Here is a 14,103-nt window from a genome sequence, read left to right as displayed (position 1 = left end):
AAAACAATATTTAAACTTTTACTTCACAGTTCTAACACTAACAGATTACATGCAGTTTCTTAACCTTAACACAATCAGTTCCCATTGAACATCACTCTAAATAACACATAGCTCTCTTTCCACTTACAAAGACAGGCAAAGATGATTCTTGTATTTGGGAAGAAATCTTTCTTCTGTTAGGGCATTGCTTTCAGAATTCCTTTTCTCTTTGGCAGTTTTCATGACCTGTTCCATGGCTGCTCACATCCTTCTCTGTCTGATCCAACTCTATTCTCTCCTTCTCGAAGCTCCGTCCAGCCCTTCAAACAGAGGCCTTCCTCAGCAATGTCCAGACTGGAACATACTGTAATTGGGCTGTTTGATGTCCCGTTTACACAAAATACCAGAACTATGCAATTAATATGCAACTACCTTCCATTGATGGACAAATTAGTCATCTGACTCATTGGATAATGGTTGGTCATGCAAGAATGTCCCAAAAGACAACAATCTTGGGTGAATCACCTTATGCATTCCCCAACGGGTTTAAGTCTGAATGGGACCATGTGACACATCCTAGGTGTTGGTGTATCTCTTGGCATCTGGGCTAACAATATTTTTCTTCAGGCTGTTTAACCCTTAAATTGCCTGCTACATTTTGGACCCCGTTTCCTCATTTCTCTCTATCATGACACGTTTTAAGTACATCAATGAACACCACAAGTGAAAAAATTCTAAGAAATTTAGGTGAACTAAATTTGAAAAAAAGGTGACATCTGTATATACCTCATAGATTTTGAAATAAAAATCCACAACACATTTGTTTCTTCCATTTCCCTAATGCCCAGGCGGTACACTTTATTAATCTTGGGTTGTGTCAACAAATTTCAATGACAGAGATCATCAACATCTTATTTCCTCTTTTGCGCATCTAGATAGGGAAAATATGTTTATGTTAAAAATAGTTACTTAATGATAGACAAAATTATGATGTACATTGCAGGATTCCAAAAGGAATACAAGGGAGAAAATTAAGACCCCTTCTAGTAGATCATGCTGGTGGTCAATCTCTTTCCACTAGCACGATGTGAATGGTACATGAAGAAAGTTCTGTCATGTGCAATAAATGAGAAACAGCATAGCTAGAGACCAAACCTATTACAAGATCAAGCTTATCCAGACAACAGTAGCCATATTATCTGGCTCAAAGAGCCTATACAGGCTGTTAACACTACTAATTGCCGGTACTTACAATTTTCAAACTAGTTCCCAACATACAGAAAGACATCTCGAAGAAACACTGGTGGCTAAATAGTGAGGAAAATGAGAAGCATGGTCAAAGAGAAAGTTTAAAGTCTCAGATCAGAGAAGTCCATGAAAGGAGTCCCAGAAGACAGGTGCAGTGTGGAAACAAACTCAGATCAGAGAAGTAAATGAAAGGAGTCCCAGAAGACAGGTGCAGTGTGGAGAATGAGAATGTGTTCAGGGATGTATGGCTTGGGCAGCATGGTAGCACAGTGGTTAGCACTGTTGCTTCACAACGCCAGGGACCCGGGTTAGATTCCCAGTTTGGGTCACTGTCTGTGTGGAATCCGCATATTCTCTCCGTGTCTGCGTGGGTTTCCTCCCACAAGTCCCGAAAGATGTGCTTGTTAGGTGAATTGGATATTCTGAATTCTCCCTCAGTATATCCGAACAGGCGCATCGGGGATTTTCACAGTAAATTCATTGCAGTGTTAATGTAAGCCTACTTGTGACACTAATAAAGATTATTATGAGATCAATGAAGTAAGATGGTGGAGGGAACCAAGAAGAACTTGAAGTCAATTTGATGGATTACAGGCAGTCGATAGAACTTGGTCAAGACAAGATCAATTGAGGGGAATAATTTGGGCCAGTGAAATAAACAGGTTGTGCATTTTGGTGGGCTCGGGTGCAGAGATGGACTATGATCGTATTGGAGAAGCTACCTCTCAAGGAGTTGAAGACAATTTTGTGTTTTAGCAGGAATGGGCAAGGGCATGATTGGCCAGAAATACTCAGGAGGAAGAAAACAGACTTGGTAGAAGAATTGACATTAGGGACAAAAGCTTGATGTAGGTGGGGTGAAATGCAGGTTTTTCCACAACTTCAGGATTAGCCTTGGGTGGCAGTGAGGCAGGTAGCAACGTCATTCAGAATGTTTATTTGATTGACCTACCAAAGGACTATGATACATATGGATGGTGTTATGAGGCAAGAATTCATAGAATAAAAGTAAAGAGCCAGGCCAATTGGCCCAAGTCTGTGCTGGTTCTTTGAAAGAGTTATCCAATTAGTCTCAGTCCTTTCAAATGTCTCTTTTCAAGCATGTATCCACTTCCATTTTGAAAGTTTAAAATGGAATCTTCCTCCACCCCCCCCCCCCTTTAAACAGTGTATTCCAGTTCACTCCTAACAGTCTGAAAAACATCATTCACCACTACTGTCTCAACCAATTTTGTACCCACACTGTTACTGTCCCTTTTAATTTTGTGGGCTTCAATCTTGCTAAAAAAATCTATATCAAAAAATTACTTTATTAAGTGTCTTCTGAAATTCCACATAAACATCAACTGCACTATTACATAAGTAGAATTCCATGGATGCTGGAAACCTACAATAAAAACAGAAAATGTTGGAAAGACTCACCAAAGCTGGCAGCATCTATGGACGGCAACAGAATTAATGTTTCAGGTTGATAAGTAAAGATAATTGACCCAAAATATCAACTTCTATTTCTCTCTCCACAGGTGCTGCCAGACCGGAGTATTTCCAGCATTTTCTGTTTTATATCAATTGTACCATCTTTTGCAATCTGTCAGTATTTAATTGATTCAGATCAGAAATTCACCATTTGATAAATGGTGAATTTTTGACAGTTTTGATAAATCAAGGGTCCCCATTACTGCGAAGGTTAAAAAAAATATTTGTTAGATTCTGCATAAATGCATCAACAGTTTGTCAAGTACCAACATAGTGATCCTGCAAAGTAAATTAATCCAATCCTATTTTACATAGTGATATACAATCTTGATTGGAGGTTGTAGGGGAAAATTATGTAGGATCCTTCATCTCTTGATAATGTAGAACCAAAATTACGAAGGTTAGTGGTCTCCTTCTGCACTGCAGGGATTCTACCAAATAAGCAGAGCCAATCTCTGTACAAGTAGAATCCGTCCAGGCCGCCAAGGGTTGTGGAACTGAAGGTAAATTATTAACCTGACTATTGAGAAAACTTAAAATGTGCAGGTGTTGTGTTGTGAACCTGGGCTCAGGATTGCCTTTTTGCCTGGTTGCATCGGCCATCTTACATATATTAAATGACTAGAATATTTGTTTAATGTTTAACATATAATCTAATATAAATTAAATTCAGAACAGCTATTATTGCCGTTTAAACTTAAAAGCTTTGCAAAATTGAAAGACAAATGCTAATTTAGTCACTCACTTACTCACTCTTCCAACTTCTTCCATCGGGCAGGAGATACAGAAGTCTGAGAACACACCGAACAGACTCAAAAACAGCTTCTTCCCCACTGTCACCAGACTCCTAAATGACCCTCTTATGGACTGACCTCATTAACACTACACCCTGTATGCTTCAACCGATGCCAGTGCTTATGTAGTTACAGTTGTGTTGCCCTATTATGTATTTTCTTTTGTTCCCTTTTCTTCCCATGTACTTAATGATCTGTTGAGCTGCTCGCAGAAAAATACTTTTCACTGTACCTCGGTACACGTGACAATAAACAAATTCAATCCAATCCAATCCAAGGTACTTCCTCAGATTATCCAGAACCAGGTCAGTAGTGGAAGTGGAGAGACTGATCATGTTAGTATGAGTATCTGGTTTCCAGCAAGCATGAACGCTCAGCAAAAGAACCAAATTGATAGATCTGGTATAAGAGTAGGAGGGTTCCTTTAATTATGAAATTACTTATCAACAAACAGCTCATTGCCATGCACTTTTGCATCATCATGAAAAGATGAAAATTAATCCTAGGGAACTGTTAAACTCCCTTATTTGTCCAATTAGGATAATTTATTTATGAAGATGCAACCAATTCTGCAAAGTTGAATGGAGTGGATGGGGAAGGAATGCTCCAAACTACTTTTTTAAAAAAATATAAGTTGCAACAATATCACTGCAGGAGTTAAAGACCAAATCTATCATCAAGCTGAGACAAATGTTGCAACAGATCTGAGACAAAAAGATCATTGGTTTTGACACAGGATTTTAATTCTCTTGTAGAGAAAGTCTGTATACACTTCCAAATAGTCAGCTACTTGGTGTGCAGCAAGTGATTAAGGTCAGAGAGAAAGCTGTAAAATGGGATGTGGCAAAGCCATTAAATGAAACACCTGTTGCATTTATTTTCCAAAATGTCCTACCTGTGTTTAAGGAAATGAATTGTCAATTCAGCAAAATAGGACACTTTACAGTTCTCAAACAATTTTTATTAGCAACAAAAAAACAACAAGTTAACATATTCAGAAAATGTTTAGCCTAAACTCCGATCTTGTGTTGGTTTTCAGTTAATTAAAATATAATTGATGACTTCATGTGGCCAGCGCACCACAGCTAACTTCCTTACACTCAGTAAAATATTTGTTTCAATACTTAAATGTATGTTGGCTAAAAATATGAAGAAAGCCTTCAATGGAACAAACATATTAAATGGACTTTGCAAACTCTTGTTAAAACAAAACAAACAAATTGAACTTCTGAAAAAAAAGAATAAGCTATTAGGGATAAGAGTTTATTAAAGATACAGTTTTGTTTAAAACATGCGATAAATAAACTTCAATAAGCACCCAAGTTGCATTTGAATACAAATTTATGAACTGTGCATAAACAGAACATTGTGCAATTTGACAAGTCAAATAGCAAAGTGGTATTTAAACATATTTGTATATGTTTTAAACACATATTTTGAAAGATGTACAAATCAAAGTACTAAAATTTGAGGTCAAGTGCATCAAAACCCGAGTCATGAAACTAACAGGAATGAAACTAACAACCAGTTTTATTATCTCCCAAGAATACAAAATCACAAGTAGTTGAAATAACTGTAAAATCCAAAGTTCAGTACATGAACTGGGAAACGTAGAAGTGGTGCGCACAAAGAAAACAGCAGTATGCACTCATTATAAAACATTGTGAGCCCACCCTATGCTCAGTAAGTGTCAGGGAGTTGACATAATTTGGAATGCCAATGAGCACAGAAATGCGAATATGGCCATCACTGTCTAGACAAAAGGGGATTAAAACCCATTATCTATACCTTTCCTTAAATGTATAGTTTCAGCAACATGTAATCTGTAAACATATTTACATATTCATTAAAATGAATAGAGGAAAACAGCTGCACAATTAATGTGGCATTTGAAAATCATGCTTGGTGATACCACTGTATAAATATTAACTTTAATATCAAGTTTTTCTATCCACTTAATTTAATTACACTTTTAAACAGGTTTAAAAATAAAACTGGGTAATGTTCTGTTAAAACGGTGGACCGAGAATTTTAATGCAAATCTATTTAACCTTCAAAAATAATAATCACAAGTAGCTGTGTTTGCTCACCGAACATAATATTAAGTAACATTCTGGAATTTTAAATAATTTATAATTTTTACTTTTGAATGTTAAAATAGAGAACAGAATGTTGAAGACTAATATTTGGATAGCAAGAGAAAATTTAGCATATGATTATGAATTAATCTAATAGTATGTCTTAACCATTGATGACCTATCTCAACAAAAATGCTAAAAATATACAGCGCTGAAACAGACCAATCAAGCCAACTTGTTCATCTCAGTATTTAGGTTCTGTGCAAGCTTTCTCTCACCCAACGATACCTAACCCTATTAGCACCTTGTTCTATTCCTTTCTCCCCTCAGATGCTATTTATATTCCCCTTAAAAATTCATTATGCCATTCACCCTACTACTCATGATAGTGAATTTTACATTCTAAATCACTCTTTAGTTGAAGAAGTTTCTCCTGAATTGCCTCTGGATTTATCAATGACTTATATTTATTGTTCCTAGTTTTCGTCTCCCCACAAATCCTTTCATAATAACAAACACCTCTATCAGGTCACCCCCCAGTCTTCTCTTTTCTAGAGAAAAGAACCACAATCTGATCATTATTCCCTGATCTGGTTATTATCCTGTAATTTTCCAGTGCCTCAACATCGTTTATGTGATATGGAGACCAAAATTATAGTACTCCAATTATGTTCTAATCAAGGTTCTATACAAAGCTTGACAAATTTCAATTCTATCCCTCTAGAAATTAACCCCAATGCTTTGTTTGCTTTTTTTGCTAAAAGTCTTATTAACCTGTGCCAGTGCTTTCAGTGATTTGTGTATCTGTACCCAGAGACCCCTTTGCTCAAAAAAAATGACAGATTACTTCCTTAATTACATATATCCATGGATTACTAGGATAGTGCAGCATTTTTCCTTGACAAGTACATCAATTCTAAATTAGTCGTTTTAGTGTGATGAATGAACATCAGCTGACATTTCAATTTTATTTTGGTTTCAAAGTTACGTAATATATCTGGTATGAAGGTTCTCTATGGATATGTCTTCTATAATTGTACATGTTAATTTGGCTTGTTAGACACATTTAACAAAAAAAGCACAGGCAGTTATACAAGTGTGTTGAACACATTTCTTTTTCCCTTCAATATATTCCAAAGAATCCAAAAGATGATTCAGATTGTAATTTATTTTTCAGTTAGTTACTACTCATAATTTTAAACTTTAAATATTACTTGATATGGATTAGAGGGTATACAATTGTTTCATTATTATTATTATATTAGATTATCATTTAGCTCTTCTCTAAAAGAGTTTGAAATAAAGTCCAGTACTGAATAACTATCAAAACTAGATTTAACGTCCTCACACATTTAAAGTATAGATAAAATATGCAAGCACAGTGGAATAATTCTCAACAGTATGTAGTAATTGTATTTACTGACTGAGCTTTTGCTTTTTGAGTAATTATTTTTGACATTCGATAAGTTTAATTTAATTGGAGCAATTGTGAAAGTTAGCAACTGTCTTATTCTTTTACATTGTGGCTTTGTTCAATAGGATAGTAAAATGAGTACATGTTGCATAGACTGCATAATCCAGAATAATCAGAGTAAACATAATGAAAGATGGGAACTAATGTCAGAGAAGGAAAAAAAAATATTGAAGTTTGTAATGATTTTTTATTTTATACCACCTCCTGTAGGAATATTGGACAATACTTCACATTTTAAAATAAAGCTATATTTTGTGTTTAAATTTGCAATGAACAGGTATGAAGCCAAAATAATGCTGCAATTAGCAGATATGAAGCCAAAATAATGCTACCTCAAATGCGCTTTTTAAAAAAGAAACCAGATATTCTTGACCAACTATTTCTATTATATAAACTCAATAAAATTTATTGCACACCCCAATTTCATGGAAGATATTTTCATACTCATTGATATAAAGCATGTTTAGCTGACCACTTTTTAAATTTGTCAGGAGCCAATAATACGACAAAACGTAACAACTATATTCTGAAACCCTAATTTAAAGCTTACTCTTAAACTTTCTCATTTTAAAAAGTAATTAAAATAACATATTTGGTACTTCAAAACAATTAGTTATGCAACATATATTTCAATCCTTTTGGTTTTAAACCCATGATTATTTTTTTATCTACAGACAAAAGCATTGCTTAAAACATTATACCATACCAAGTTTTCTTTTAACCAGTTTTAAGTTTTGTTTTTGTTTCTATATTAGCACAACAACATCAAAACCCAACAGTTGCTTTTGTGGTGATTAATCGTAAAACTAAAATAAAATGAGCATGAAACAACAAAGCTAAAGTGAATTCATCTGGGTTTATCCATATCCACCAACTGTATTTATACACTACCATCCTTTATATCAGTTCATAATGCTGTAATATCATTTTATTTACCACTAGGCATACACCAGTATTTCAAGAAGGAACTTCTACAACACTATTAACAACTGATTTTGTTACAGTGTTACTGTGATTTTAAGAAACTAAAATGATGCAAAATTGTAACAAAGGGATTGCATATTTTAAACTTTACTAATCCTCTTTTAAAACTAAAATGTTGAATCCAATTTATTGGACAATTTTACAAGACAACATTGTAGTATTGTGAGTAAACTATTGGTAAACGCTAATGGTTATATATGAGAACAAACTGAAGAAAATACTGAGTATTACGATATTATAGATTTAGTTCTTCCAAACTAGAAATATATATGGCAAGCACTTTTGTTTAATTCAAACGTAGTATACCTTCGTTGCTGGCAATGGTACAAACAATTCCGACGTGTCAACAAGAAATGCACTAGGACAACATTAAAGGCAGACTAGATTAAATGTGAATTTTCCTGTAGCATGTTGGTACTACGGTGATAAGAAGACTATTAACTTTAAATATCTATACACTTAGAATATGTGCTTAAATTGTTTATTAATGCTCAATTTGTTTGGTGCATGTAGCATGTAAATTATATTCAGTAAAACATAATTGGGACTGTTGGGTTACATCTGTAAATCATCAAAAATATTACAACTCTTGTCTAAAACAACAGGATTTTCTTTTTAAAATCAATGTATTAAGAGTAGGGAGACCTACATTGTCAAAAGAAAAAAATATTTCTGCCATTAAATGCCCTGAATATTTGCACAAACTTTAAAAAAAAAAGTTTTAACAGTAACGTTTTAAAACTTTTGCTCCGATTGAAAATGGACCTGGGTACTGAAATGCTGAATATTATACTAAATTAATATAATTTTAAAACTCTTACTGACTGTAATTAGCAGACTCATAACAGCCTAATAATACATACTTAAAAGTTAATTATTCCTTATTGTATTTCTTAAATTATAAAACTTTATACATATAGCTAATGGCTAATGGCTGAACTACTTGTATTCCGACAAGAGAATCTGAAAATAATGTATTTCTACATCAATAAAGGAATAATATCAAATTAATAGAAATACAATCTAACATACAATTTCTAAAATTACAATAATTCTAATTAAACAATTATGTTTATATAGCATATTATTGTTTCCTCTAGAAAATATTTATCTGTGAATGTTGTTTGGGTGTCTGGATAATATTCCTATGATTAGCAAACACTTTCTAAGCTGCATGTAAATCTTGTGCAGAAAGGATTGGCAATTCACATGATGAAATACAAGAGTGAGAATTCGAAAGAAACCAATACCAAGCAAACATTTCCAGCACAAAGATTAGAAATATTTTAAACATATTCTGAAGTGTTTTATGAATTGTCATATTTTACAGTAACATTTTAAATAAAAGAGTTTAACATAAAATAATCAGGATTTTGTTTTGTTTCAAGGTGCACTTCAAAACTTCAGAAAATGAACATCTTATCCATGTACCTTTTCGGCAAGTTTCCCAATCAGGTGTTGTTCTCAGAATCATTTTCTATCAATGATATTAAACTTGCTTCTTCATCTCATTTATCACCCCATATTCAAAAGAGCTTCTGTAATTTATATGCTGAAGATTTTTAACTTTTACAAAAGTTATTTTGTACAACTATACATTTTAGAAAATACTGTTTAATACTGAATCACTTGCACCGAGTTAACTCATAGAAAAAATGTCACCCTCTGAATAACACCTGTACAAAGAAAGAGTCTGAAGAGGAGGTAACAGAAGTATTTTCCTGATTTTATATTCTCATCGGTCAACATGTGCTGCTGTTTACAGGCTAACATTGTATTCAACACCAAAAGCTTTATGTTTGATTGTGACTTTCCTTACACAATTAATTTGTGGATCTTTTGGAGAAATATTGTCCCAGATTAAGGAAACATTTACATGAGAATATAACAATGGGAGAGTATAAAGGCAAACAAGATGCAAGGTAAGTGAAGAATTATAACAATAAAAACAATCAAAGATTTCCTGAATTTTAAACAGAAATTTCTAAAGATATTCTGAGATAGCTGCTAAAAACTAGAATACCTGGACTTTCTAATATGTTTAACTTCTCAGCTTGTTTTAGAAGGGAAAGTTTTATGCATTGTAATCAGCAAGCAAAATTATTTCAGGTGGCTAATGCGCGCTTGAACATTTTTAAACTCAGGGCATTTAGTGAGTTAGACTTTATTGCAGTAGTAGACAGATGACATTACCTTCATGGATCCCACTTTAATGGAAAAATAAGGTATTCACTTTTATTTTAGCCTTCCTAAATTATCCAGATTATTTCCTGAATCTCTGAAATGACACCATTTTTCAAATACTGCATTGTACCAATGCCTGTCAAAATAGTTTGAAACAAGTGGTGGGGTGGGAGGTAATCATTGACAATAAAAGATAATGTTGAATGGAAGAAACTTTACAAATATTGATAATGCTGAAGTTTCATACTATCAAAAGCTCAATTATACAAGTAAATTAGTCTCAAGCATACACTAAAATAAGAAACATTTTTGATAACCAATATAAAGGGCTACTATTCATTGCCTCAAATTACTTCTTAAAGGTGCAGTGTTTTTAACTATGAATGTTTCAATGTCAACACAAGATAGAAAGAAAGAGGAAATTGTGTACCTGGTGTAGCTGGGTGGATTGTATTATGTTACTACAATGAAGTTTAAGAAATTCAAGTGGCATAATGTGTTTATATTTCCTCCAGTTCACAAGGCTATACAAATGCTTGTAATAAATGAAACTGTACATAGAGGTTTCAGAGTTAGTTTAAATATCTTTAGATTACAATACATTTCTGAAATACATTTTCAGATAAGACACTTAAATTCAACTCCAACAATTAAACAAATCTTCAAAACAAACATCATTTGAGAGTGTTATTTGAGAATCGCTTTCAAAATTCAACTTTGATTTGAGTTCACAGTTTGCTTTTAAACAATTGTTTTAACAGTTATTAAATATCAATAAATATCATGGAAACAAAGCACAAGCTATAATTATTTAGATCCATTCAGAACTGGTAAAGAACAAGAGGCTAAGATGAAACATATTCCCGAGTGTGCCAAACTTTGTTCTCAACATCTTCCTCTTTTTGAAAACTCCACCTTTTTCATAAATGGATTCAACTAAACTAAGCTCCTCCCGAAAATGACATTTTATAAATATAATTAAGCATTTCTCATGAAACTGGAAAACACTGCCTACAATTCAAATAGTTTTTAAGGTTTCCCTTTTTTAAAGACTTGCATTCAGTCTCATTAACTATCCTTTATCCCAAAATTAACATAGATTTCTGAAGTATCTAATGCAAACAAGCTAAAAAGATTATGATGTAAGAAAACCTTATTTCAGTAACACTGATATTTACTGTATTTCAAATTTTAAGATTATGAAAACTTACCAGATGGCTGTGTAGATATTAGGAAATATATAACTAAACTGAGCATGGTCAACGTGTAGTTAAGTATTTTGTTAAACTGAAATGTTGAATATTGAATGATAGACTTTTTACAGTCCAACAACAGACTTTAGTAGATTATTTTTTAAAGCAATATGCTGTATGATGACAGCAATTTCTACTTTGATAAATAGAAAAATGTCTGTTGCAATGTTTCCTACACAATTTGGATACAAAAATGACAAATTACAGCAGAGAAACAGGCTCAATAAATTTATGCCTGTGATTATGCTGCACACAACTCTCTTCATCTCATTAATATAGACTTCCTTTCTCCCTCATGCACTTATCAAACTTAAAACATTACTTTGCAATTTGCCTCAACCACTTCATGTTGGTAACAAGTTCCAGCTTCCCACCAATGAGTAAAGTAGCAGCTCCTCAATTCCTTATTGTGTCTGTTGGTGACTATTGTGCCCTTGTAGCCCTGAGTTTTTGACCATCCCAAAAGTGAAAATGTTTTCTCTACACCACCTTGTGAAGCCCCTTCATATTTTCTAAGACCTTCATCACTGATTACCTCTATCTCTTTTCGCAAGAACCTCAGCCTGTTCAGCCTTTCCTGATGGTTGTAGCCTCTGGCTGCATGCATCCTAGTCATTTATTTGGCACTTTCTCCAGTGCCTCTGTATTCATTTTGTAATATGGAGACCAGAATTGTCCACAGCATTCAACATGGTCTATCCGAGGATCTAATATGTTTAACTATTTATCTGCTTTTGAATTCTATTCATCTAGAAATGAATTCCCGGACATTGTTACGTTTTTGTTAACCTGCTTTGCTATTTTACTGATTTGTAGCCGTAGGCACAGGCAAAGTGCAAAGGGATCTATGAATTTACATTGTGTATTTATGCATATCCTATTTTTTTCATGTATGAAACGATCTGTCTGGACTGTACACAGAACAATACTTTCACTGGACCTCGGTACCAGTTACAATAAAGCAAATTCAATCCAAACGTCTGCCCATTTAAACTTTTAATTTTCCAAAGAGTAGGTCTCTTCCTTATTTCTCCTACCAGACTCCTCCCTTATCTCTATTGATTTTAAAAAATCATTGACATGTCCATTCTGCAAGTATTTTATAGCTGAACTCATTGAAATCTTTTAGTTTGTCATGTACAAACTTTTTAAAAAAAACTTCTCAAATGGCTTGGATATAGTAAGAAGTCTTACAACACCAGGTTAAAGTCCAACAGGTGTGTTTCAAATCACTAGCTTTCGGAGCACTACTCCTTCCTCCGGTGAATCAATGCTCCGAAAGCTAGTGATTTGAAACAAACCTGTTGGACTTTAACCTGGTGTTTGTGTAAGACTTCTTACTGTGCTCACCCCAGTCCAACGCCGGCATCGCCACATCATGGCAGGGAGATAAAATAATAACGCGCTAACACTTGAGGAACGTCACTCCGTTACGGATATGTATCGACAAACAATCTAAAAGTCCAAGGTGAGGCATATATATTTGTGCACTTAGTAATAATTTGAAAGTTTTCAATAGCCCATTCCGCATGTCACTATACTAATAACTGCAAGCAGCAGCAAGAGAATTTCCTATGTCGTTAACGTGCTGTACGTCAATACAAGTTATTAGAATAGCAATCATAATGCGACCAGCCAAGTAACAAATATAAAGTGCTGAAATTGTTTAGTTCTCGAGCGTTAAAAATGACTGAACTAAAACTGAACTATCCAACTTCAATCATTTTCCAGTAATAAACCTTTTGTCTTGAACCAGCACCGCACTCCCCGCCCTCTCGTGCAACATGTCAGAAATGCAGCACATCTTCACAAGTGCAAAATAACACACAATTTGCGTCAGCGAATTAGAAACAAAAAAGCAGGAAAAGTTGTGATTCAATAGAAATAAACATTGTTTCTTCTAGTCTTAACTCTTCTAACCACTAATTAATCGTACCGACTTAGAAATGTTTACTAACATATTGTTAACGTATTGTTATTAATTCACGAAATTCACTTCTCCTACTATTCTCCACAATGTTAATACTTTTATTCCCAAAAGTGTCAAATTGCTTCAGATACTTCGCAATTAAAGAGAGGAAAACAAACATCATTGCACTCTCAAATGTAATACCCCTTTTCAAACATTTGCTCCAAATCGAAATTGTGCATTATCCGTTTAAACGAAATATTTCCTGCGTCTTTCTCGATAAAGTAGTTTATTTTAAAGTTGCAATGTTTATACTTAATTACATAAACCTAGTTTCTATTAACACTACTAAACGTTTAAGAGGCGATCTATATTTGTGTTACCCCTGGAACTCGTTGGAGCTACACAACATAATGTGTATTGATATTTCCCACTTTTTTTGGTAAAATTCCTAAACGTCTTAATTATATATGTAAAATCAGTAAAATGTAATATATAACTCTTAGAAATCCTGGTCTACCCTCCCCCTTCCTCAACACCACGATTGCATGTTTGTATAAAGCTGCTCGCTGCTCTCAATCGCTCAAAATCAAATATAGAGAAATTGCAACTTTATAACGTTTTTGGCATTTCCGACCCCCCCCCCCCCCCCCCCCCCCGAAAGCGTCTGGACTTCCAAGACCCGATTAAAAAATGTGTTCAGATGAAGGGGCGACTGATCTTT

General features: G+C 34.0%; 1 protein-coding gene across 2 annotated transcripts in view; it reads right to left on the bottom strand.

Moving 5' to 3' along the window:
- LOC140385512 (zinc finger protein PLAG1-like) overlaps nucleotides 1-14,103 on the bottom strand; it is a 72,884-nt gene that overhangs the window by 58,070 nt on the left and 711 nt on the right. The gene's annotated exons all lie outside the window — the stretch shown is intronic.

This window comes from Scyliorhinus torazame, chromosome 11, assembly GCF_047496885.1.
Source record: "Scyliorhinus torazame isolate Kashiwa2021f chromosome 11, sScyTor2.1, whole genome shotgun sequence".
Lineage (NCBI taxonomy): Eukaryota > Metazoa > Chordata > Chondrichthyes > Carcharhiniformes > Scyliorhinidae > Scyliorhinus > Scyliorhinus torazame.
Note: the sequence above shows the minus strand (reverse complement) of the source record. Positions and strands in the feature narration are given on the sequence as shown.